The following is a 27,481-nucleotide window of genomic DNA, read 5'->3' on the forward strand; positions in this document are numbered from 1 at the left end:
TTTATAGTTAACAATATACATTTCTAGTTTCCATTTAACTATGTATGCAAACATACGTAAATATGTACCTATTCGACTATATATATCAAATTCTAGTTTCTGTTTAACTATATATGCAAATATATAAATACACACATATATTTAGCTCCATTTTCATCTTCTGGCTGTGGGTCCAGGGTCCACCAACTCTTACAGAAGAGCAGGAAGGCGATAGTTACCATACGAAGGGAAATGAAGGTTGCTGTTCATTCCTTGTATGCCTGTGCCTCCTTGATAATAATTTTCCCAGAGAAGAAAGCATTTCCAGGGTTTGGGCTTCATCCCAGACTGTCCCACTGGATACCTCTGGCATGACTGTGCCAAGCAAGTCATTTCCTAAGCCCTTCCTCTACCTCCAGGCACCCGCCTCTCTGGGGGGCTGTGAGCGTTAAGATTTCTTCGGTTAACCTTAAGCGTCCTCCGCTGCCTTTTCTGCAACATTGCTCTCAGAAAGGCAGAAGCAGTTGAGATGTTACATTAGAATAGAAACCTTACTGAGACTCCAGAGTCGCAATCTCACAGTGCCTTGGGCGATAGGAAGCTCTCATTTGATTTTGATGGGTACCATCATCTTTAGTCAAGGAAAGGCTATGTGTAATCTTTGTTTCTCCATGGCTGGCTGGCTAGACAGGGACCAGTCATCAGGAAAGCCTTACCTTGAAGGGGACTGGAAGGTCAAAGACCGCAGCCCACTCCAGCCAAAGAGAGCCGCAGTGACACCTGCAGGAGACTGTGTGAAAAGCAAGGGGAGGCCAACACTGCCTTAACAGGGATTCTCTCTTGCACAAATAGGTTATGGATTCTGAATAAGAAAGTATAAGACACCCTGCAGCATACTCTATAAGCCATGATCAAGGGCTAAGGAGAGATGGACATTATTAACTATCTGTTTTTGAGAAAATATGTTGAGCCGGGTTCCGGCTGTCATCCTAGCTATTCAGGAGGCTGAAATCTGAGGATCACAGTCCAAAGCCAGCCTGTGTAGGAAAGTCCATGAAACTCTTATCTCCAGTCAACCACAAGAAAACCAGAAGTGGCTCTGTGGCTCACATGGTAGAAATAGCTTTGAGTTGAAGAGCTCAGGGACAGTCCCCAGGCCCAGAGTTCAAGCCCCACTACTGAAAGAGAGGAAGAAAGAAAAGGAGGAAGAAAGAAAGAAAAGGAGGAAGAAAGAAAGAGGGAAAGAGAAAGAAAGAAAGAAAAGATAGATATGCTGAATACAAAACCATGGACAAAGTGTGGGGCCTAGAGGGCCCCCCTCACTGGGTCCTGCCATAGCAGCTGATCCTCAGATCCAACTGAGTATTAGCAATATGTGGTCATCACCATTATCATTATCATCATTATTATCATTATTCCCTAAACAATACAGTAGAACTGGGCAGCAGAGGCTCACATTTGTAATCCTAGCTACTCAGGAGGCTGAGATTTGAGGATTGTGGTTCAAAGACAACCAAGGCAAGAAAGTCCATAAGATTTTTAGCTTCAATTAACTACCATAAAAGTAGTTGTCACTCAAGTGGTAGAGTGTCAGCATTGAGCCAGGCGCTGAGTTTAAGCCCCAATAAATACAGGCCTCCCCACCCCCACCCCACCCCCCCAAAAAAACCCAAAGAACAAGAAAGAGAAGAAAGGAGAGAGAGGGAGGGAGGACAGAAGAAAGGAAAGGAGGAGGAAAGAAGGGAAGAAGGGAGAGAGGAAGGAAGGAAGGGAGGGAGAGAAAAGGGAGGGGAAGTAGGGAAGGAAGGGAAGGAAAAGGAGGGGAGGGGAGGGGAAGAGGAGGAAAGGGAAAAGGGAAGAGAAGAAAAAGGGAAGAGAAATAAGAGTGGGTATAGAAATCCTTTGCCATTTTATCTAGTGGAGCTGATTTTGGTAATATTTGGAGCCCTACACCAATTCCCTGCTGATACCTATATAAGCAGGTAATGACCACCCCCCTCCAAAACACACACACACACACACACACACACACACACACACACACACACACACATACATACATTGTCTCTCTCCTCCTTTTTTTTCCTTGGTCTTTTCCTTTTAACTCATATATGTTATCTCCTTGGCCCACAGAGACATGTGAGTTGGTGGCTCAGAACAAAAACCCCAGTGTATTGATTATCAGCCAAACCCTGCCGTCATTCTGTTCAAGACGCAGCATTTTCCTGTGAGGAGATGAACACGTTCTAAGTGTGGTTTCCTCTCACTTCCGCTTTGGGGCATGCTTCTTATCAAGCGACTCGCACACATCTGCTCTAATCTGTTTTCATTTATAGCCTAGACTAATTGCTGCTCTCTCCTAAAGGCTGGGAGTTAGAAAATACAGCTGAAAAATCAAAAGAGCTCCCATCTTTAGCTTTGTGTTCTGTTCCTGGGAGTCTAAGACTGTGGCTAGTTTCAGCTCATAGCTACTGCGCCAAGGTGGTAAACCATCATGCCGAAAGACATCTCTGAAGTATGTTCCTTTGTCCTTGTCCTGGGTTGATTATGGTAGCTCCTTTCTCTTCCATTTGGTAACAGAGCAGCCTATGGTCACTCACGGAGCAGCCTGGGTAGGGGGGAAGCCCTATTAGAAATGATAAGGGAAAAATCCTTGGTGCTTTTATGAGCTTTGATTTGTGTTGCTTTGGGGGCTCAAGTGCAGGGTTTATAAAAAAAAATAGATGCCAGCGGTTATAGATTGGGTACAGCTCATAGCTATGGTTTATATCCGATGTCTATAAAGGTTTTTATTGGATTATTGGTAGCGCGTTTATTTGCCTGCACACAAACAGTCCTGCTAGGCCTTGAGAATAATACGGAGAGAAGGGGCTTTGTGGCATTACAGGATTTGTGAAGGAGTCTGCACCCTGCACTCTGGGTGGCAGGAAATGAGAAATGAACAGGCCCCGGTCAGCACTGCTCACAAGAGGATTTAACAGGAGGTAATTGAATAGATATGGAGGGAATCTACCGAGTCAGAGCTGACTGCTTCCTAACTTGCAAACCACAGTCCCTTGGGGTGATTGTGTTGATTTAACAAATTTCAGCTTGCAGTTGAAAGGTGTGATGCGGGGGGACGATACCAAAAGGCTACTTGGCCAATATCATAGTTGGCAGGGGGTGGGTGGTTGGGGGGTATGTATGCGTGCGTGCGTGTGTGTGTGCGTGTGTGTGTGTGTACCAGGACTTAAACCCAGAGCCTGGGAACTATCCTTTAGCTTCTTCTTCATGCTATTACTTGAGCCACAACTCCACTTTTTGCTCGTGAATTGGAGACCAGAGTATCTTGCACTTTCCCACCTTTTTCTTAGCAACCTTTGAACCCCGATCCTCAGATTTCAGCCTGCTCAGTAGCTAGGATGACAGGCCTGAGCTAGCTCATAAAAGCTCACCTTTCCCCTCTTATAAGATGCACAAGAAGGCAGAACCCTTTTCTCGGCATTCCTTATCGAGTAATACAAATACCAAGTTCAAGACCATGGCTCTAACGTAACGAGTGGCACATGAGGACTATGGTCCTCTGACGTCCTGGGCAGAGCTCTTCCCACACCCCCACGCACACACATTTCAACAGGGAACAGAGTCTCTGAAGTGAGCAGTGAGGCCCACCCAGTATGCCATGGTAAGAGGCTCCCCCCAATCCCCTGAAAAAAAACCCCAAAACAAATCTTTACTCCCCACCCCTAGCAGGTGCTCAGAGCCTGGTGTGCAGGAAGGAAATGGCAGAACTCCTTTGCTCCCACAGAAGGCCCAGAGCCAAGCAAAAGCAAACAGAAAGACAATGCTAATAGGAACAAAGGAATGGAAAACAAACCCATCTCTGGGAGAAGAATCAGAACTTGAAAACACCCTGGAGTGGGAGAGGGCTATCCAGGGCCCAGCCTCTCTATTTCCAGGAGGTCTGCTGATAGGCACTACAAAAGCGGATTCAACAAAAGCGGACATGAGTGGGCTGTCTGTTTGGGGGTTTTTCCTGCCACCATGCACATTCACGAGGCTCTGGGCAGAACCATTAACGTGGAATTACTCACAAGGCTTGACACCATGAGAATCCCCTACTGGCAGTGTTGAAATTCTCTCACACAGGACGACAATAGAAAATAAGTCCATAAATAAAGGATTCAGGAAAACATTGATGTAAGACAGAGAAATGACCACGCAGGAAGAATGCCTGATGCCATGACCTCATTCCCAGCCTGACTGGGATGGAAGACAGCAAAGGAGTTGTGACACACCCAGAAGTAGTTCACCCCACGTTCCCAACCCAAGCAGAAGCCTGACTGACTCGTGCTCAGAAACCAAACAGAAATCTGAAAAGCAAGCTAGAAGTCGGAGGGCTGCTTTGGTTCCTGCTTGCTGTCTGGCTCGTGTTGGTTTTAACAGCTGGTCAACCTGAAGTTTCATGACCCAGAATTCTCTCTGCCCCTGCCTTCTGATCTTTGACCATGCAGCAACAACAACAACAACAAAAAGTCATATTGACTTCAAAAGCAGGAAATGGAGATAGTGATGAAAACTGTCGTTTCCCATCCCAGTGAATGAATTTGGACCCCCATACTTGATTCCCCCTTGCTACTGCTTTGTAAAACCTCGTATCTGATGAGCCAATCACTCAAGACCCAACCTACTATATTTCAGCATGTCCTGCAACGTTCACCTCTCTCGACTGTTATTTAACAGTGCAGCTTTCGGGGGGTGGGGGTGACAGTCAGTCAGAGGACCACGTGATGTAGCCCCAGGGGTGACAGGGGCCGGTGGTCACACTCCAGTGTCCCTCCATGCTCCCGGAAGCTCTGGTGCTCTGGCACACTAAATCAAAATCACCATTGGAAATGCTCTTCCCAGGTTTTTTAAAAATCAGGATTAAAAAAAAAAAAAAAAAACCTGTGTGCTTATTTTTCCAATTTTTTTCTTTGCCAGTCCTGGGGCTTGAACTCAGGGCCTGGGCACTGTCCCTGGCTTTTCTATGTTCAAGGCTAGCACTCTACACTCTACCACTTGAGCCACAGCACCACTTCTGGCTCTTTCTATATATGTGGTGCTGAGGAATCAAACCCAGGGCTTCATGTATACGAGGTGAGCACTTTACCTCTAGGCTATATTCCCAGCCTATTTTTCCAATTTTTTTAAATTTTAACTAAAAAGAACTGACACTTGACTCCTTGCTTAAACTGCCCACTGTGTGTTTTTCTCTGAGCATGCACTATTATTTCATAATCACGCCTGCTTTAATTTAAAAAAAATCTAGCTTGTGCTTAAATAAATGTGCTCTGTCGGCGAGACAGGAAGAACTTCAAAAACTAAGTAAATAACATAATGGCCAACAGTTTTTAACATTTTACTTCATTTGCCTGCTTTCTGTGTGTGCATGCGCACATACACGCACACATGCACACACACACACACACACACACACACTTTCCTCAACTGAATTTGAAGCAACTGAGCTCCATCATAATTGTTCCCTACATACATCATCTTGTCACATCCTGACAACCATACACCATTCACATGCAAAAATTTAACATTAGGAATATGATCATGTTAGCAAATATGCAGTTTTCATTCAAATGCTTTCAATAATTTAATTACCTGCTTGGTTTCCATAGTTTCTTCTTTAACTTAGGCTAATCTTTTAGTTTTGTTTGCATGCCTTCAGAGGGTTTTCTAAATACACTTATTTATGCATCATTTTCCAATACAGAGGTATGAACTCAGAGCTTTGAGCTTGCTCAGCTTTCTGGAGCTTAACCACTTGAGCCAGGCTACCAGCTTGAACTGGTGATTTTTGAAATGGCATCTTTGAACTTTTCTGCTTAGGCTGGCCTCAGTAATAATAAAACGAATCCCTTTTTGCAAATCAATGGTGCTGTTCCAAAGTGTTCCTTATGGTTATTCCTTCATCAATACACCCCCTAGTGTATATATCCTCTGTTTATTTGTTCAGTATGTTTTTTTTTACATTTGTGTCTGCATAAGAAATATTTACCATACAAATAAATAGGTGATAATTTTGTAAAGAATTATTAAATACAATACGCTAGAGCCTTCATACATACCCTATCAGAAAAATTAATATATTTAAGATAGCCAGAGCATTGCACACAACATCCCGAGTGAAATAACAGCTAGGAAATGACTTAATATGACAGTCAAAATGTGAAAATAATCTACTAATAAGCCTTGATAGAGTTAGAAGGAAAAAAAATCAAAATTCACTAAAGTCAAGCAGACCAAAGTCATAACCAGACTAGTCACAGAAGAATGCATGCAAATGGAGTTCTTAAAATGGGAAGTTTTCAACTTTAGTAACTAAAAATGAAATGAAAATCAAAAACAGTATTTTCCATCAAATCAGCAAAAATTTTAGCATGCGGGTATTTGATGTAGTCAAGGGTCAGGAGCAAGAGGCAGCCTTCTAAAATTATGGAGGGGAGGCAACCTGGAAAATTCTTTCCAGAAAAAAGTGTTTTGCCTCATGAAACACACACACACACACACACACACACACACACACACACACACACACACACACACATATATATATAGAGAGAGAGAGTAGCCAAGCCATCCACAGGAAAATATGTATTAGCAATAGTTGTAATTAAAAACTAAAAAATAGAGACCCTGGGATCCAATTATAAAAATAGTGACCAACTGACCTAGTATTATGTATTGACCCACTAATCCACATATTAGGACTCTGAAGAAAACAACTACAGAGGTAGACAATAACTAATTACTGGCTATTTGACCCATCATTTATGTTAGGAGAAAGAGACAGGAATGTAAATATTCAACAAACAGAGACACACTATTTTGAATACACTATTATGTTTCTATGTTACTACTATTACTATAAGGTAATGCTTTCAAATACATTTGATGACATGGGAAATTGTTCAAATGCAGCAAGATGTAGGATCATTAAACACATAGCAACACATTCACATATGCGTATATGGTAGTGTACATAAAATGGTAAAAAATATTAATAGAGGGTTCTTCTCATCAAGTGCACTGCTTTTTCCCCAAGTTTATATAAATCTAATGTGTGTGTGTATGTATGTGTGTGCACATGCATGCACACATATGCATGCACACACACCAATCCTGGGGCTTGAACTCACAGCCTAGGTGCTGTCCTTGTGTTCTTTTTTTTTGCCAGTCCTGGGCCTTGGACTCAGGGCCTGAGCACCAACCCTGGCTCCAGGCTAGCACTCTGCCACCTGAGCCACAGCGCCCCTTCTGGCCGTTTTCCATATATGTGGTGCTGGGGAATCGAACCAAGAGCTTCATGTGTAGGAGGCAAGCACTCAGCCCTGTCCTTGTGTTCTTTTGCTCAAGACCAGCACTCTCCCACTTGAGCCACAGCTCCACTTCCAGTTTTCTGGTGGTTCGTTGGAGATAATAGTCTCATGGACTTTCCTACCTGAGCTGGCTTTGAACCTCCATCCTCAGATCTCAGCCCCCTGAGGAGCTAGGATGACAGTCATAAGCCATTGGCTCTTGACTAAACCTGCTAATTTTATAATTAAAAAAGAATAAGCAACAGGCAGGAGAAGCATGCATGCTATGTCACGGGACTCTCTCACTTTCATATTTAGAATTCTGCATTCTAAGGGCTGAAGATGGATGTGTGCATGTAATTTTGGAAAGGATTGGCATATTCTGCTGCAATCAAATCCTAATGGCGTAGATGGGACAACTATGTAGAAAGGGGGCCTATTTTTGCAGATGGTAAACATAAAAAAAAAAAACACTGCCGGGAGATGAGCAGGAAGCAGCCATCGTAACAATAATAATATCTGTGACGTGTATGGAGAGTGTTACCATTTACATAGCGCCTCCAGACACATTATCTCCAGCAATCACACCAGGCCATTAGGAAAAAAAAAAATTGTCACAACCCAGTACATATGCCATCCGTTCATCCAGCCCTGGCTCGACATATGCTGGTGGGTAGTATAAGAACACAGAAGATAAGTGCAGGCTTTCCCAGCATTTTCAGTCTGGTTAGAGAGATAAAACCCTGCACGCTCAAAGAAACATTATGGGATGAGACTGAAAATATTAATAGGCGTGTGTTTTCCAGCTTCCTTTCCTTCCCTGACTGCTAGACAGAACTTGATTTTGCAGCCTCATTCCTCCATTCCCAACTCCATTGTCTAAAGACCAAACTGCACGGATGCTGGGCCATGTCTGTGCTGTAGCTAGACCTTTTCAGTCTTTTAGAACTAGAAGAAGAGGTTAAGAGTTCTGGGATGTTGTTTGGGGGAGAGAGGAAGAGAGATTTTTTTTTTTTTTACTGTGGTGCTATTTATGGATTAACTAGAGGAACAAGGAACAACAAATGGGGTTCTCTGATTAGCTAGAAGATGTACTTCCACCACCAAGCCTGAGAGGCAGTAATGAAGTGACTTGGTAAGATGAGAAATCGTATTTGGTTCTGAGGCTTTCACCACAATACCCATCTTATCCTGGTTGGAGTTTAGGCTGGGGCCATACTGGGGGACATGTTTCCATTTTAAGGGGAAAGGTACTAGCCCATGAAAACTTTCCACCTGAATTCTAGTTCTTCTTCCCTTGTGCCACGTGTGTTGCGAATTCAAAACTAGATCTAAACAAAGCAAGGCTCTCACAGGGTTAGAAAGGCTCTCACAGGGTTAGAGCGAGGCCCCCAGGGCAGGTGAGAGAGCTAGGATGACTGACATTTCTCCTGTCTGTGCCCTTGTGTAATTCTCCTTCCTCCAGTGAGGGCTAAAACGAAGATGAGCTTTGAACTGATGGAACACAGCTGAGGCCCTGAGATGTCAGTTCTTCAACTAGGTTAGCAGAGTCTAAGCCTTCAACCTAGCTGGTGCTCACTCTCCCTCTCTTTCTCTCTCTCTCCCTCCTCTGTGGCTTTCTGGCTTGCCTGCCCAGATGAAGCTAACTGCTGCCTCCATGGTCGGGACACCTACCTAACCAGCACAAGGTGGCCTCCAGCCAACAGCCATTGGGTTGGTTGTCAGCCAACAACCAGAGAGCATTTGGAATGAGATCCTGGCCCCGAGGAGCCACGAGACATTAAAGATGCCAGTTGACCTCAGCCAGCATGAGGCTCCCACAGCAGTGCAGCTATTCAAGCCCAGCTTGGATGCTGACCCATGCCTAATACAGTCGTACGTGCCTTGCTTCTTTCTGTCATGTTGCTCTATTCCTTTTCCTCTGAGGCTTCTCATCTCTTCTCCCTCCTGTGCCTACCATAGTTCACATGAGAATCATCTAGATTGCTTAGAAACTGAACACCGCATGCCAAGTGGTCAACAGGGCTACGGGTCAGAATTTAGGCCATGTGTGTAATGCTCTGGCAACCAAGCAGTCAATCAAACAACCAATAAGTAAATAAAAGAAGGGTGCTAATAGCATCTCAAAGTTCACTTGCAGAGATGGAAGAGCATTATGTCGCTGGCAGGCTGCAAAGTCCCTTCGTACAAAGTTCTAATGGCTGAGTCTGATGTCACTCCAAACCAGAGAGCCGCAAAGCACCAGGGGAGCCAGGTGAGGAAGAGACGAAAGAGTGACGGAGAGGAAGGACGGAGGGATGGCTAAGGATGGATTCAGAGCACTGGACATTTGATGAGGTGATTCAGGTCACAGGGGAGGTGAAGGGAGCTGTCCGTGGAAGGCGGCTGGCCAGGGCCAGTCTGGCCAGGGTGGACCAATTGAGGATCACACCCTCTACAGGGCAGCCACTGGGGGTGATGGGTGTGACCCCACACGTGAGCAGTCACAAAGTCTCGGTGCAAGCCTCCTGACAGGGCAAAGCCCATTGCCGCCTCTTCTTCTCTGTGTAACTCAGCTTTCCAGTGACCTTTCGTCCACTCCTTGGGTGAAGCCATTTCTGTAGAGGAAAGGTGTTGTAGTAACGTAAGCAGGTAAGTCACAGCTGGACAGCGTGGCTAGGGAATGAATCCATCCCAGAATCCGTGTGCCTCTGTCTTCCACAGACATAGGGGATGTGACCTCAGAGGCCTTTCTTTTCATCTTTTCTTTCGGGGAATTATACCCAGGTGCCACCAGGTTGGGAAACTCATAAGTAAGCGATCTTACTGGAGACCATGCTATTTTAATAAAAAATACTCTGAGGTTGGTCCTGACCTTGCTTGTCTGGAAGGATGGAGGGGGAGAGAAAGAGAGAGAGAGAGGGAGGAAGGGAGGGAGGGAAGGAGGGAAGGAGACTGAGTTCTGATAGCAGGTGCCTGACACTTTTACAGAAATGTCCCAAAGTATAGCCTTGTGGAAATCCCATTTTTCTCTGCACATGCCTCTATACCTCAGTGCTTCCACCATCCGAAACAGACTCCTCATCCATCAGTAACACTGATGGCTCCACTGTTCAAGTGTGGATATCCCTACCTCCTCCTGGGAGCTTTCCCTGATTCTCCTGTCCTCAGGGTACTCTGTCCTCCCTGCCCACTTCCATTTTCCTCCTTATCACAGTTTCAATTACAGAGAGTACTGCCCCCGACTCCATATCCATAATCCAAGATCTAGGGGACTCAGATATCAAAAGAGAGCTCTGTTCCGCTGGTGAGGGCACCACAGCACAGCCCACCCACCCTGCAGACTAAAAAGTCTCATTACCCAGACACTGAGAAGACACTTAGGGTGATTTTTCTCCCCTCTCAGCTGTGAATTAACTAAAAAGGTCACCCCAAAATGTGATTTTTCTCCTCAAGGAACAGTGCTATCCAAAGCTAATGAAATCTGAACTTTATCATTTTCCAGTGAACTTTTCATTTTGGGTTTACGATATCAAAAGGGAGAAGAGACAAAGACATAGAGAGAGAAACATGGAGGAAGAGAAGAACAGAGAGGCCCAAGATAGATATTAAGAGGTCCTTCAGCAGTAGGTCATCTTTGATATAAAGCTAGGCACCAAGTAGAGTTGTATTATTGGTAAACCTGAAGATATGGCATCCTTGCTAAAGATAAGGTCATGTCTATATTTTAAAAAAAAACAGAAATCATATATCCAGTAGTAATAAGATATTTCATACAATATTGACAATAAGTATCTCTTGAAGTGCTGGACACAGTAGCTCACACCTGGAATCCCAACTATGCTGGATGATTCAAGGTCAGCCAGGGCCAAAACATTAGCAAGACCCTGATCTCAATGACTGAGCTGGACATGGTGCTTTATGGGTATAATCCCAGCTATAATGGGAGGTGGGTACAGGTAAATCGTGGTCCAAGACTGGTCTCAGGTAAAAATATGAAACTCCGTATGAAATGTAACTCAAGAAAACTGGGCTGGAAAAAGCATTTGCCTAATTACGTGTGAGGCTCTTATTCAAAAAAAACCCCAGCACTGCCAAGAATAAATACCTCTGGAGGCAAGTCTCCTTCTCATACTGGACACATAACACATATCAGCTTTTGAGCGAATGAATGCACAGGTGAATACATGGTGGAAATGAAGCCAGCAGGCGCTCGCTGAGTCGGGCTCTGGTTACAGAAGGCTCACAAAAATGTTCTGACACTGAAAGTCACAACTTTTAATCTTTAAGGACCGAACATGCTCTGTAGTGAGATTGTGAACAGTTTGCTCTCGGAGCGGGACTTGTAGCCCAAGGGGATGGTGAAAGCAACAGGGTTTGTGGGACAGAGCAAGGCTCCACGCTATTGGGGGGAGGGGGGACTTGCAGAGGAGACCCCAGCTGGCTTTACAATGGATCACAGTAAATTGAGAGATGTTCTCTTTCCCATCTGGCTACTGCCAAGTCTCTGTCATCTTTCACCACCACATGAGTTTGGACGGGCTCGGAGATATATCTGTCAAACTCATATTACAATATTAACTTTCCTTTATAAAGCATTAACAAAAATGCCAGACATTGGGGGGTGGGGAGCTAGTTAAAATTACAGATTCCCTTACCTCCATCCTTATATACTTATTTAATAGGTCTGGGGCCTGAGCCCAGAAATCTATATCTTTAATAAAATCCCCAAGTGAGGGTGATGAGCGTGGCCATAGGACCAAACTCAAGGAAAGGTGTCTTAACTCCTTTACTTTATTACCTTAATAGACTTGCCTATGTCATCATAAATGAAGCCAGCCACATCAAACAGGGGAGGGCCATGAAATCACCTTAACCTCATCCAAATAACCTGCAAATGAGAAAAGCACAGAACAAGGAACTTCCTAATTCTTCACCAGAACTATAGTACGGCAAGTCAAGAGTCGGAGGCCAAGATGATTCTTTTTTTAACTTCCTCTTTTATTATTTTCTTTTCTCTGACATCCAAGTCAAGGGCCCAGATTGTGTTGGAATTAATTAGTAGCTATGTTGCTATCATGATTTCTCCCCTTGATTAAAAATACCATCAAGATTTCAGTTACTCAGATAGACCAGGAGAGATGTTCAGTCTTAGGTAGAAGTAACAAGTTATGGCAAACCTGGGTCAGTCAATTCCCACCTTACAGAAATAGTATGGTTAAACCATGTATTTAAAAATAGGTGACCCCCAAGGACGTCGCAATCAAAGTTGTGTTGCTGAACTTCGTGAGTGTGTTCACATAATTCATGCTCTCCCTCCCCCTTGCTCTGTCTGTCTGTCTATCTCTCCTTTCTATGATACGTGATTGATGTGACTGGCCATTTTTAATCCATAAAACAGCAATTTCATGGTTTCACCAAATGTATGGAATACACCTGCTGTCATAATATTTACAAGGTACCATTCCTATCAACAGAATTAAAAAAATCTAACAATCTACTCACATAGCTCCAATTCCTGCTTATCAGAAGTTATATCTACCTACACATGAATGGCCAATAGACAAGGAATATTCCTGTCCAGCCCCTCTAGAGAGTGTTCAGTTTTTAGCACAAATCCATTCTGACTTCAGTGAGAGACATCATTTCTCCCACCGTTAAGGCCACTTGGAGCCTTGCTCTTCCCAGTTCCTTCTTGTCTGGTCTTTAAGGCGAAGGAAATCTGTGGCTCTGAAAGGTCACAGGAATATCACTGCTGACTGCTGACTCCGAAATCCGCACCACTGTCAGATTGCCGGAAACGTCAATTCTTTCAGTGACACTTGCATAACTTCCCACCAAAGAGTCGATGTGGGGAGCAGAAACGCCTCCCCCTCCCGCGGAATGTTAATTAGAAGTCATAGATCAAAGGTGAGGGCAGGACAGAGGTAGTTTGCCAAGGCCAAGGGAAGCAAGAGCCGGATTTTCTCGTGGGAGCAGAAGCTGAAGATGAAAGGTGGCCAGGTGATGATCGTATGGTCATACCAGCTCCACCGTTCCAGTCAGCTGAAGGCCCTGGTTACGGAAAGCAAATCTGTTCAATGTCACTCATGGCTTTTGATCTCCTCATTGTCTCCCAATCCACTTCAGCGTGCTGCTTAGTATATTAAGTATCACCTAAGAGATCTGGGTTTGAACTGCTCATACCGGTGTGATAATGACCCCATTTCCCATGTGACCCCACAACACTGACTCTCACAGACCTGGGGCTTCTTGCTCACCCAAGAACCACTCTACACATTCCTTATAAAGTCACTGTGGGTGGGCCCCACACCCAGCTAGGTTATCTGCCATTACTCCTACCTACATGGGAGGCAGAAATTGGGAGGATCTCAATTCCAGGTCCCCAAAAAAGTCCACAAGACACCAACACAATGAGGGAAGTTGGATGTGGTGACAGGCATCCCGGTCTTAGCCATGACAAGAAGCCTGAAATAGACAGACCGTGGTCTATGTGTGTACCAGGGCCTGAAGTGAAACTTTTATTTCAAAAACGACCGGGGAAAAACAGAGCTGGAGGCATGGTTTGAGAGGCCCTGGGTTCAAATATGAGTTCTGAAACAATAAAATAATCATTTAAAAAGGGTAGGGGAAGGGCACCAGTGGCTCACGCCCATAATCTTAAGCTATTCAGAAGGCTGAGGTCTGAGGATCATGGTTCAAAGCCAGCATGGGCAAGAAGGACCATGAGAATCTTATCTCTAGTTAAACACCAAAAAGCCAGAAGTAGAGCTGTGGCTCAAGTGGTAGAGTGCTAGCCTTGAGCAAAAGAGTTCAGGGATAGGCCCTGAGTTCAAGCCCCAGGACCGGCACAAAAATAACGATAAATCGCCGTCGTTGTCGTCGTCGTCATCATCATCATCATCATCATCATCATCATCATCATCAACACCACCACCACTCTGAAGGATCAAATCCTTCACTTTCCAGGCAGAATACACATAGCACCCTTCCTTCCTCTTAGGAGATAGAAAGGAATCGGTGTACCTTCTAATTATTTATTTCTCTTCTCATTAATACTGTCCTCAGTGTGCTGGCATTTTGCTCAAGACTTCTCAACCTTTCAAAGCTAGATGACTTTCTTTGGGGCTCTGTATGGGTCCCGTATCCTTGCAGGCTTGGGCTGGCTCCGAGAGTGTGAATTTGGGACAAGTACTGGGTTGAAGGAGAAGCTGCAGGTCCCGGGATGGGATGGGACACGTGGGACGCCAACGCCAGTCCCCGCAGTGTTTCCGGGAGACACTCTGCTCCGGGAAGTGTCATGATCTCCTAGGTGGCTGTCTTCTCCCGCCAAGCACTTCTTGTGATCCACAGTCTGACGCCTACTCTGTAATTTCCCACTTGGTAATTGCTAGCTCTGACCTTATAAATCTTTCATCTTTCTTGCACATGACAACCAGCCCCGGAGTACTTAAACAGCAAGCCCTCTCCCCGTGGACTAAGTGCTTCTGACTCACTCCTCCCGCTTCTCTCAGAACTAAGCAGCTTCGACTCTCCTGGCTCAGTCAATAGCTGTCAGTCCTTCTGTCCCCAATCCAGCTGCTGCCACTTCCACGCCCATAGGACCTTGAAACCTTCACTGCGGTGCTGTTCTTACAGTGAACCTATGCCAACTCCTGCTTTTACTTGTCTTTCTTTCTTTCTTTCTTTCTTTCTTTCTTTCTTTCTTTCTTTCTTTCTTTCTTTCTTTCTTCCTTTCTTTCTTCCTTTCTTTGTCAGTCCTGGGGCTTGAACTCAGGGGTCTGAGCACTGTCCCTGTCTTCTTTTTCACTCAAGGCTAGCACTCTACCACTTCAGCCACAGTGCCACTTCTGGCCTTTTCTATATATGTGGTACTGAGGAATCGAACCCAGGGCTTCATGTATAGGAGGCAGGCACTCTGCCACTAGGCCATATTCCCAGCCTTTTACTTATCTTTCTACTTAGCTGTTTATAACTGAGATTGGTTCCTGATCTCCATCCCACCACAGTCTACACAGTCATGGTTCATTGATTGAAGGACAAGGAAGAGGAGGAGGAAGTGAGAGGCAGAGAGAGAGAGAAAGAGAGAGAGAGAGAGAGAAAGAGAGAGAGACTCAGTTCATCATGTCCCTGACCACTTCCCTAGCCATCCTGCTTCTCCCTTCTCACTTCCTGCTCCAGGAGAAAAAAAAAGAATTTCTTCCTATTTTCTTTTTTGTCCCCAGTAACTACTGGGAAATGACTGCAAGTGAAGCATTGTGCTAGCACACACAGCCCCCATGGTGCAGTCCCCAGCCACCCTGGTAAGGAGACACAGAGCTGCCGTGTTCAGGTTGTATCGGGACTAAGAGGAAGCCCAGGAGAGAGGCGAAAGGAAAACAGTGGCCATGTTCCTTCAAACTGGATGAAAAATGTAAAGATCCTAAGACCTCCTGGCTAGGGCTCTTCAAGTAGAAATTTATGCCCACCCCTTTCTCCCAGACTCAGTTCCCAGAGCCTGCAGAGAAGGAGAAATGTTATCTCTGCCTTCTTAATGTCACTTGGTTGGGCCTGACAATTACACTGACATAAGACAGATTAACAGGAGGAACCCAACACAGACTTATTTAGTAGAAGCCACCATGCTACAGGAGCTTTCATAAAGGAAGGCAAGCGTAGAGGAGTGGCTTTCAAATGAGGTCGAGCAACGGAAGGGTAATTACGGAGAAGAAGCAAGGGATATGAGTGGAGGGGTGAGAGGCAGGCGGGATCTCTTCTCACAAGGCCTGCTCCTACAGAATCCTGTGGCCTTTGCTGCCCAGCCTGGAAGATCCCAACACTGCTCACCTCCTGGTGCAGGGAGGGGCATTTCTATAGGAGCTGTCTCCTCCACTCACAGAAAGGAAACAGGGAGGAACAAAGTGTCTATTTTACCTCAGCTAGCTTTCTAAGCCTCTTGGGTAAGAAGATAATAGGCATCTGGAATCACTTATAACATCACAGTCCACCGCCATTCGGTGGTTTCTATTTGCATATTTGAATATTCAAATGCTCAGGCAGGTAATACACCGCTACCATCAAAGTCACCGCCTCTTCCTTCTCTCTAGCAACATCTATAATGTTTGGACAAGGAAGGCACACCAGAGGTTTGATCTGTAGCCGGCTGTGGTGGCTTTCTCTTTCTGGACAGCAGGAGTCTAATCTGAGACCAGCCTGCGGAGTTTATTTCCTAAAATCCTTTTTAAGAACAGGACACAGACCCCAAAGAAGGTCAAGTGATGCTTCAGGTGAGTTCAGGCCCCTGCTGAGCCCAGCCCCTCCCTGCCTGCCCCTAGTTTTCAACAGCAGTTTCTTAAAGCAGGTAGTACCTAGATGAAATTAACTTAGTTCTGGGCAGTCCTGGCTGTTCCGTTGACGCATCCGAGTTGACAGTAAACGGCTCTAGCCTCCGTGGCTTTTCTCTCAGAGCTGCAGCTTTCCTGGTGTCTTACACATGGACTCCCTCGCCTCAGAGACACTTCTCCGGCCTATGTCATACGCTGAGTAGCAGGCTTTAAAGATCACATACGAATTATAAAAATCCCACTGAAATGCAAAATGGCTGTCTGATTGCCAAGGGATAGAGGGGGGAAAGTGCCCATCTGGGTTGCAGCAGGTCACCCCTTGTGGCCATGCTGGCTAATGCTCCCAAGCACGGGACATTAACTCTTCACACCTGCACAGCTAAGCGCTGCTCACGGTGCCGCTGTCCCTGATCATGGATGAGGCTCAAATTCTATGTCTGAGAAAAAAAAAATCAACAGCTTCTCAATGAATAAAAGTGTTGATGAAATGTTTAGCAATCCCTATAATACACAGACAGACAGACAGACATACATACATACATACATACATACATACACACACATAGACAGTCACAAGAATCTGCCAGAAGGTCGAGGCAATGGTGGCTTCCTCCTATAATCTTGCTACCTTGACCTGCGTTTAAAATCTGTCTATTTATTTATTACTAAAAATAAATTATAGCTGGGTGCCCATGGCTCATACCCACAATTCGAGCTTCTCAGGCGGCTGTGGTCTGAGGATTGTGGTGTGAAGCCAGCCAAGGCAGGAAAGTCTGTGACACTCTTATCTCCAATGAACCACCAGAAAGCCAGAAGTGGTCCACTGGCTTAAATAATAGAGAATTGAGCCAAAGCAAAAACCAAAACAAGACAACAAGAACAAAACTTAGGGACAGCACTCAGGCCCTGAGTTCAAGCTCCAAGATTAGCACAATAAATAAATAAATAACACTTGCTTCACTACCTGAATTTAGAGCTGTTATAAATAAAAATGGAAATGCAGATACTGGAGGTGGTGGTGCTTGGATCTTAAAGCATGGTGCTCTGGCTAAGCCGTGCCAGCTTTTCTCCTGGCTCATACCTAATCCTCAGTAGCATAATTATTTGTAAACCTCTGGCAGCATTTCCCTACAGTGCCTTGATTTGGCTTACCTAACTTTGAGAAGCCACAAATTCGCATCATAACAACTATTTCCTAACAAGCCAAGCATCAGAAACCAAAATGCCAAGTACACCTTACATCTCAACCAGAAAACAATAGCATTTCTAAAGGCAAAAAAAAAAAGGCCTGAGCTAACCTCTTCCAAGAAGAATGATAGCTGGCAAAATAAGCGGACACAAAGGTACTCATCATTGTATGCGCCATTAAGAATTCACAATGAAAACAAGCAGATGCCAACACAGCTAATGAGATCAAATATAAGCCACGAACCCTATGCTGGGTGACTTGGCAGTAGAGGACTAGCTTAGCATGCAGCAGGCCCTGGATTTCATCCTTAGCACTGAAAAAAACAGAGAAAGAAAGAAAGAAAGAAAGAAAGAAAGAAAGAAAGAAAGAAAGAAAGAAAGAAAGAAAGAGAGAAAGAAAGAAAGAGAGAAAGAAAGAGAGAAAGAAAGAAAGAAACAAAGAAACAAAGAAAGAGGGAGGGAGGGAGAAAGGAAGGAAGGAAGGAAGGAAGGAAGGAAGGGAAAAGAAAGAAAGAGAAGAAAAGAATGAAGAAAGAGAAGAAAAGAATGAAGAAAGAGAAGAAAGAAAGATAAGAAAAGAAAGAAAGAAAGAAAGAGAAAGGAAGGAAGGAAGGAAGGAAGGAAGGAAGGAAGGAAGGAAGAGAGGAAGGGAGGAAGGGAGGAAGGGAGGAAGGAAGGAAGGAAGGAAGGTAAGAAGGAAGGGAGGAAGGAAGACACTAATACCCAATGCTGGCAAAGATGTGGAACAAAAGGATTGTGGTAGCAGGGAGGCAGTGGTCCTGTCTCTTTGGCAAAAAAGGAAGCAAGCTTTGCTGGTACAATATGGCAATATTCACCCAAATGATTCAAAAACTCATATCCATGTAAAAGACGCTGTTGAAAGTAGCTTTATTCATAACCGCCCAAACTCAGAAGCAGCCCAGATGTCCTTCGATAGACAACGGGATACACAAAATGTGGCCCATGCAGACAATGGTAAATTGTTTCAGTGCAAAGAGGAAATCAACTATCAACCTGAGGAAAGACAGGGGAGGAGGTGGGGCTGGGAATGAGGCTTAATGGTAGAGTGCTTGCCTAGCATGTATGAGGCGCTGTGTTCGATGGTTCAGTACCACAGAAACAGAAACTAAAAAAAAAAAAAAGAAAAGAAAGAAAAAAGAAAAGACAAAGAGGAATCTTAAGTGTGTATTGCTACTTAGAAACCAATCTGAAAAGGTTGCGTGCTGAGTGACCCAAGTCCACAACATTCTGGAAAAGGCAAAACTAGAAAGGCAGAAAAAAAGATCCTCAGATTCTAGGGACACAGGGTAAGGAGGGAGGAGAGGGGAGGGGAGGGGAGGAGAGGGGAGGAGAGGGGAGGAGAGGGGAAGAGAGAGGGGCAGAGGGTTTTCAGGGCAGTAAAACTATGTGCCCATACTACTATAGCACTGCACTCACGTAATTGCAGATTTGTTAAAAAAAAAAAAAAACAACAAAAAACTCATAAAGAACACAAGGAATGGCCATAACGTGCGATATATAACTTCAGTTCATAATGCTGTGACAAGATGGCTCTAGCCAGCGTTGCAAACACACCACAGATTGAATGAATGCAAGAGGTCAGCAGTAGAAGACAGAGGTTGGGGGCGGGGCCTCATCCAGGACAAGTTGAACTCAAAGCGCGTCCATTTCGAGGAACCAAGGAATGGCTCCGAGTCTCATCTCCAAGGCCATTTTCCTCTAACTCTGCAAGAATTGCTAGCTTCTCTGTCATCATCCGACAGTAACTTGGTGTCTTATACGTGTGAGGTGCTAAGAGTCCGACTTTCAAGGCCCTTCTCCAGGTCTCATCTTGGGTGTCTCTGTGTCTCCTGAAATCGTTACACAAGCAAATCACACGCAAACTAGGTATCACTGCGTGTCAGAGCCAGAACCAGTGGCTGAGTTTCTAAGATGGTACGAGAAGGAATGCCATCACTCTTATAATGGCCGCATTTCTCTGAAGGAGAACCACAGTAAACAAGCCTCAGACCTTAATCTACACAACGCACATTGAGTAATCTGCTGATTGAAAGATGCTACCACATGAGAGCAGTAGCACCCGCCTGTCATCCTAGCGACCTGGAAGGCAGCAACCAGGAGGATTATAATTTGAGACCAAGCTGAAAGTGTGACCCCTATCTTAACAAACAAGCCTGGTATGGTGGTTCCCAACTGTAACTCCAGCTATGCAGAAAGTGTGGCTGAAGGATTGTCATTTTGAGGCTAGCTTTGGACACAAACAGAAGCCTTTATTCAAAAAATAAGGGCTGGGGACTTGGCTCAAGTGGTAGAGCACCTGCCTAACAAGTGCAAGACCCTGAGTACAAATGCCAATACTACCAAGAAATAAAGACACAGTCACTCAGGTTCTTTTCTTCTACTCGTCCCACTCATCTGCCTGCTCAAAATGGAGACACACACACACACACACACACACACACACACACACAGAGCCTGCCTTCCATGCCCAGTCCCATTTAACGTGAACATTTTATTTATTTGTTTGTTTATGTATTTAATCATATTCTGCAGAGTCACATGCTGGCTCCAACTGAATCAATGTCTTCACCTTTACGGGCAATTTCTATATTCCCTTTGACGTGAAGAATGAGGCAAGTGTATCAAAGATTAGAAAAGCAACCCTCTCCAAATGGCCCTGAAATAGAAAGCCAACCAGCGTGCAATCCCCAGGCTGCTTCCACTCCAACTTCCTCCAGGGCACAGGCCGTTCCTGCTCAGCGTCGGCGTCGTATCAAAGGCCGATTTCTCAGCTGCTACACAGATTTGTGCAACATGACAGACATCAGAAATCAAAACACCAAGCGTGTTGACGTCTCAGAAAACTTGAAGAAAGATATGAGGGCCTCCTCTATTTAAAGCATCACCCACAAGCCAGGAAAAGCGACCAGTTACCAGGCCACCCTTGCAATGGCAAGAATTCACTTCTACTTTGTAAGAAAAGACTCTGCAAATCCAAACCCAAAGACCATTAACTTTGTTTGCTTTTTTTTTTTAATGTTTTTAATAGTGCTACAAGTTACATTAGCCAACTATATCTTCCAGGCCAACGCTGTTTATTATCAACTTCCTAACTGGTTGTTGGAAATAAAAATTATACTGTATAGTTAAAACTACTTGTGATGAAAGGAAGGCAGAAGCTAACAAGCATTGTGGTTCTCATTATTTCTATACTCGTTCAATTTTTAGATCCATTCACTTACCAACTCCACAAACACACAAGAACGTGAATTTTGCTTGGGTTGATACACATCAACCCAAATGGGTGGAAGCTGTTAAAAAAAAAAAAAAAGGAAAACAAGAGCTGGGTACTGTAGCTCAAGCCCATGAGACCCATGGAAATCAGGAGATCATGGTTCAAAGTCAGACCTTGCATACAAGTTCCTGATACCTCATCTCAACTAATGGTTGGGTATGGTGGTGCATGCCTTTCATCCCAGCTACCAGGGAAACACAATGACTGGGCACAATGGCTTTCATCTCTCATTCCCATTGGGACACAGGAAAACACAGGTAGAAGCACAGGTAGGACCAGCCAGGTAAATCAAGGCTCTGAGTTTGTTCCCTAGTGCTATGGAGAAAAAAGTGAAATGTGAGAAAATACAGGGAGAGAAAAGGCAAGGAAATAAAGCAGAGTGGGCCCACTGGCTTGTCTGTGGAACGGACAGTGAGCTTGAGCAGGGCCTAACAGGGCCTGGCTGTGGGAGCAGAAGCCATGGGATTGAAGTTTCAGCTCTGCTCTTTATGAACTGGATGCTTTTAGGCAAGGCCTGGAGCCCTGATGAACATCTAGCTTTCTCTGAATCTATAAGATGGGAATATCCTCTTTCCTTTCCAAGACTGTCACAAGAAGTGAATTACATTGAAGGTATGGAAACAGGTGTAGGCCCGATTGGGACATGGTGGGCACGTGAGTAACTTGTTGAGGGACAATGGTGTCACCCAATTGCCCATCATTACATCTGACATTATTTTTTTTCCCAGTGTTGGTTTGTTTGATGGGTTGAGTTTTTGTTTCCCTTCCAGCTTTCCCCCATCACTCCCCCCCACCCCCCAAATAACCCACCTATTTTCATATTCACCAAGGAAGTCCCCGGTGAGTTAGAGGTGGGTGTCACTTGAGCACAATTGGCATGGGGAGATGGTTGACAGGATGAGCTGAGTGTGGAGGGAAACGGTCGCCCCAGGTTTCAGACTGCGTGCATCTGTGTCTCTGGGTGGAAGTGTTTGTGTATGGACAGCGGATCCTTCACTCTCCCGTGGGAGACTCTGAAACACCTCCTCGGTGTCTTCAAAGGAACAGCCTGGTCTGTCCTTAGTCTTGGAAAGGAAGGGAAGGGGAAACTTGCTATTCACGGAGGGGCCTCCAGGACAAAGGAGCAAAAGCAAACCTCAAGCAGAGCAGATTCCTGCACATGTCCATTCCCTGCCCCCGCGCCCCCCCCCCCTCCCGCCCAGCTTTGGGTTCCTTCTACCAAAGGAAAAGTTCCCCCCTTAGTTTGGACACTTTCAACTGAAGTAATTAAACTCTAGCAATTTCCAAATTCCTCTGTTTCTCTGCTCTCCCAGACAGAGGGGTTGGGAAGAGAGAAAAAGGGTTGGGCCACCCCCCCCCCCCACATACCCATTTCTGTCCAAGAGTGATTCTTTTTCTGCTAGGTAACTTGCCAGCTTTATTCTATTCATCGACCCAATGCTAACCTTGGAAGCAAAGTGGCTGCGTATAAGAAATTAGAGAAGGCTGAGAGATTTCATATCACTGCAATATTACAGTGGAACTTTAAAGCCAAGTGCCAAAATGCTAAAGATGGGGGAGGTAGGGAAAGAAGCAGAAAGGTTGCCAGAAATCTTAAATGGTTTTTTTCATCCTGTTCCTCAGCCAGATCCCACTCCCAATACCAGAATGACCGTGGAAACATGGAAGGTTTGAACACACAGCAGATAGTGGCTAGGTCGGAGAGGAAGACCATGTTACTACAAGAGGAAGTCTGCATTTGGATGAAAGTCATGAAGGAAGTGTACAAAGTTGTACAAATGGCGGAAAGGGATGCCTGGACGTAGATTCTGAGAAGGATCAACAGGCGCCATCTCTCTCTGGTTGCATGCTGGTCACTCCCGCATTCTGCCATTGCATCTGCTGAACTGTAACTGAACCACTCGGAAGACAGCATCAACCCAATGGCAAGGCAGATCAACACCCAACAACCTGTCAGCAGCCGGGGTGTGAGGTGTGATTTAAGACGCGTCACTGTTGGGAGTTTGGCCTCAGTGGGGACCCGTAGAAAAGCAGAAACCCCAGGATTCCACTCGGGAAGAACTTTTTTTTTTTTTTTTAATGTCAATTCCAAGAGACCAAACCAATCATGGAAGTCCCTGGGCCTCTAGGGCTTGCCTCCTTCCTTCTGCTAATGCATTTAACTTCTGAAGTCTCACTTGTGAACCCTGGAGATATTTCCCCCTGTCAAAGCCTGTTCTCTAAATAATTTCCCATCTTGTTGATCAAACAGAGGCCACCCGTTCCAGCAAATGGGGATCCATTTCCATACACATATTGATAGCTAGATCATTCATGCTCTGGCTGTGCAATTTTCAGCCTGATAAAAAATCTTTTTCCTGTGCAGACAGGGGACTTTGTGGCCAACTGAGATGTGCCAAGAAAAAATACTAACCAACGGGTAGACGACCCGAGTCTGATCTCAAATCTGTGCTGCATGGTCAGTGACTCTATCTCCTTCAAGAAGTGAAAGAAGATGGGCTTTTGTCTTGTTTAAAACTCCAGTTTCTTTGTTAGTTGGTGTGCCAATCAGTGCCACCACAGTGACAGCTACCAGTGGGTAGGACTAACCCTGGCCCCACAATGTACTAGGGAAGTGCATAGAATCACATTTAAGCCTCAGAATGGCTCTACAAAGGAGGGGCTCTCTACCCAATCCCTTCACCATACTGTAAGAAGAACAACTGAGCAAACAGAGGTCAGAGTTACTGTACATGTGTGAGGAGCCGGTTTCCTCTGCTGAAGGGATCACTAATGCCTCCTCATGTCATGACGTTACAAAGAGATACAAAAAGTGAGGGCAGGGCCTAAGGAGAGGGGAAAGAAGAACACGGAGAAATGGAAGGGAACGAGAGAGGGGGAGAAGGAAGAGAGGAAGGGAGGGAGGGGGGAAGAAAAGAAAGACAGAGGGAAGGAAGGAGAAAGGAATGGAAGACAGGAAGGAGAGAGAGAGGAAAGAAAGGAGGAAGGGAGGGAGACAAGGAAGAAGAGAAGGAGGGAAGGAAGGAGGGAGAAAGGAATGACAGGAGGGAGGGAGGGAGAGAAAGAAGGAAGAGCAAAAATACAAACAATTGTCAGCGGCATAGACTATATGGAGATGGGCCATTCTTGAATTCGGAGCACAATTTTGCCTACTGGAAAAAGAGGGTGCAAAACTAAATATCCTGGGTGGTGGCCTCAACCCATTCAGGTCAGGTGACTTCAACTCCATCATTCACCCTGCCCTGACTCCAATCTTTATCGACTGAATGGGAAAGTCTCTCTCGGTCACCTAAGTCATCCATCGCCAAACAAAAGGATGGGTATCTGTAGCAGGTATTTGGGAAATGAAAACCATTATTAAAGGGAATAGATCATTACTGATGATTTTTGCCTAACTCTAGTAAATCTGTCTTCTCTTGCTCATTCCCTTCCCATGACATGCCATGTGTAGCTTATTCTTAGGTCTTAATTAGCTGAGCCAAAAAAAAAAATTGTCTGTCTTTCCAAAGACAATAAACACCTTGCTCATGTTTTCTGAAGAAGTTATGTGTCCATTCTTGATGTAATCATTCATTCATTGAATTGATTAACCCACTTGTACCCAACAGAAGCATCCGTGAGGCTTAACTTTACCATCACATTTTTGCACATTGTGCTACATTTTCCATCTCTCCTGTCTCATTCAAAATTTTCCCAAGCAATGCAAATTAGCTGTATCATTAGCATAAGCACTCAGAATAAAAATCAAATAACGAATAGCCCCGTTCACATTCCAAATTACTGCCTCTAGAATTTGATAACCACCAGCTAAGTGCTAGCTCTCCAGAAAAGAAATATGCTCATCTTCCCCTCAAGCCTATATTAACCTCTCATTCTAGTTTAGGCCAGTCCCAGCTCTTACCCCAGGCCTGGGAGCTATCCCTGAGGTTTTATGCTAAAGGCTACCACTCTACCACTTGAGCCACCACTCCACTTTCAGCGCTGTGTGTGTGTGTGTGTGTGTGTGTGTGTGTGTGTGTGTGTGTGTGTGTGTGTGTGTGTGTGTAGCTAATTGGAGATGAGAGTCTCAGGGACTTTGTTGCTCTATCTGGCTTCAAACCACAATCCTCAGATCTCAGCCTCCTGAGTAGCTAGGATGACAGGCATGAGCCACCCATGCCCAGCCCATAGAACCCTTTCTAACCAGATGACTCTTAGCTAGTAGATGTATTCCCTGCCTTCCCCTCTCCTTGCCCAGCAAGCTGTCCCTCAGGCTTGCAGCTCCAAGGGAGCAGACAGACAGTTGATTCCAATAATCAGAGAGGACAAAGTAGCTTCAGTTATACCTGTAGGCTATTTTAATACCCAGGAAAGCTTCGCAAAGGAAGAAGTTGACAAAAGCATATCAAAGGACTCTAGCTGGCCTTGGACCCCTGAAGAATCGGGGGAGCTGATGGGGACTGCTGTTACAGACTGCTGTGAGGAAATTCATGTGAGCACAGCCTCATCTATGACAAGACTGCTCCGAAGGTATAAGAAACAACCTTCCCCTGCTTCTGCACCACAGAAAGCCCAAGGCAGCCCAATCTGCCCCTCTTACGGGCTCTGATTATGATACTTTCAGGCCACCGGGGAGCTGCTTTGAGCAAGAATAAGCAATGAGGCACTGTGGTATTCTGCTTCCTTTCCACGCACCCACCGCCATTTGTCTCAGGCTCCCAGTCTCAGGTGCCTTCAACAAGGCAGACTAAATCCATGCCAGAGCCGTGGGAGGAGGATGTTCTGGAAGAAAGTCTTGCAGGTGTGTATGTGGGGAGCGGGTGTCCTGGCAGAAGGACTGTCACCGGTCGGCAGTTGGCAGAGAATCTCATCCCATGAGGATCTTCATAAAGCTCTTTCAGCAGGCCTTTGGTGCTTCGTGGCGTGTATTTTGGAACAAGGAGATGTGCACCATCTGTCTAGGTGAACTCGTGTTGCTGGAAGCCGCCAAGTGTACACAAGCTTTGCTGAACTGTGGACACACTCAAGTCCAATATTTGAGAAAAGTGCTCATGCCAACTCAGAGTAATCAATTTTCCAGTCTAAGCGTTGATAACTTAGCTGTGACACCGGGGCACTGCAATAGGCTTTCTAAACATGTCACTAATTTGTTCCCACGTTCTCTGGACCATTTCAGCGTGTTAATATCCTTCCTCAAAATCACCCCCCAAACTGGACCACAGCATCCGAACGCACATCCTCAAAGCAGTCATATTTAGGAAGAAATGATCACTTTATGTTTTAACCTCTGTATAATTAATTCAAGGTTAATCCAAACAAAACCGGCAATCCATTTGGAGATGGTGGTAGAGAATAGAAATAATAGTGATTCAGATACATAGGCAAAAAAGAAAAGATGAAGGGTCATAATGGTCGATGGTAATGCCATGGTAAAAACTGCTAAGCACCTTAATTTGTTAAGAATGCAATGTAGCTGGAGGCATGGCTCAGATGGTAGGATACCTGCTAAAGAGCTTAAAGTGTCAGATACCAAGTTCAAGTCTCGGTCTCTGATGAAAAGAAAAAAACAATGTAAACTCACCCAGGTGCAGTGGTATATGCCTGTAATCCCAGCTACTGCTATTCTACAGTGGTAACAAACACAATAGATTTCAAAACAATTGCAAGATAACCCTAGTTTTATACTTATTTTGCTCATAGATACCTATATACATAGCATATCTGTATGCATATAGCATGTTTATCCATTTTATGTTTTATAATATGCTTATACTATATTAAAATATTTCATAGGCATAAGAATCTGTTATATGGGTTACAGATGAATGTGTGTGTATGATTCTGGAAAGATGCATAAAAATTAAGTCATATGAACGGGGATGTCTGATGTTTTCTTCTATCATCTTCTAATCAGCACATTCTAAGCTTCCTTAATGAAGACTGATCACATACATTTGCAATCAAAGAACGATCAAAGAACAAATGGATTCATTTAAAAAAAAAAAAAAAACAGCCAAGGACTCTTCTTTCTCCTGGGAGAGTTGGAATAACCAACCACTCTGACTTGGGGTATGGATAGAATATTCTGGCAAGGCGCTGCTGGGGAGGCCTACCGATCTCAGAGGACCCAACATGCACTCTAGGCCTTGGATTCCACCCGCTTCTGCTTGCTGTGGCATCCCACCCCAGGAAAAAAAGGCCTCCAGGCCTGTGGGTTCCAGAAGCTCACTGCAAACGCTGAGAACCCAAACCCCACACAGATGCCAGAGCTCCCTGCGGTGTCTTCTCCAGTGTGCCTAGCAAGCAGGCTTATGCGAGCCAGGGAGGGGATGGTCTCTTTGTTTGGGCCTGCAGGATGGCTGAATCCTCCTGTCAGTGACAAACTGAAACTGGGGGCCTCTGATCAC

At 45.0% G+C, this 27,481-nt stretch overlaps 1 protein-coding gene across 1 annotated transcript in view; it reads right to left on the bottom strand.

The window, feature by feature from the left end:
• The window catches only part of Agbl1 (AGBL carboxypeptidase 1), a 397,351-nt gene that overhangs the window by 130,055 nt on the left and 239,815 nt on the right, over positions 1-27,481 (bottom strand). The window lies entirely within an intron of this gene.

The sequence above is a fragment of the Perognathus longimembris genome, chromosome 20 (assembly GCF_023159225.1).
Source record: "Perognathus longimembris pacificus isolate PPM17 chromosome 20, ASM2315922v1, whole genome shotgun sequence".
In the NCBI taxonomy this organism is placed as follows: Eukaryota; Metazoa; Chordata; class Mammalia; order Rodentia; family Heteromyidae; genus Perognathus; species Perognathus longimembris.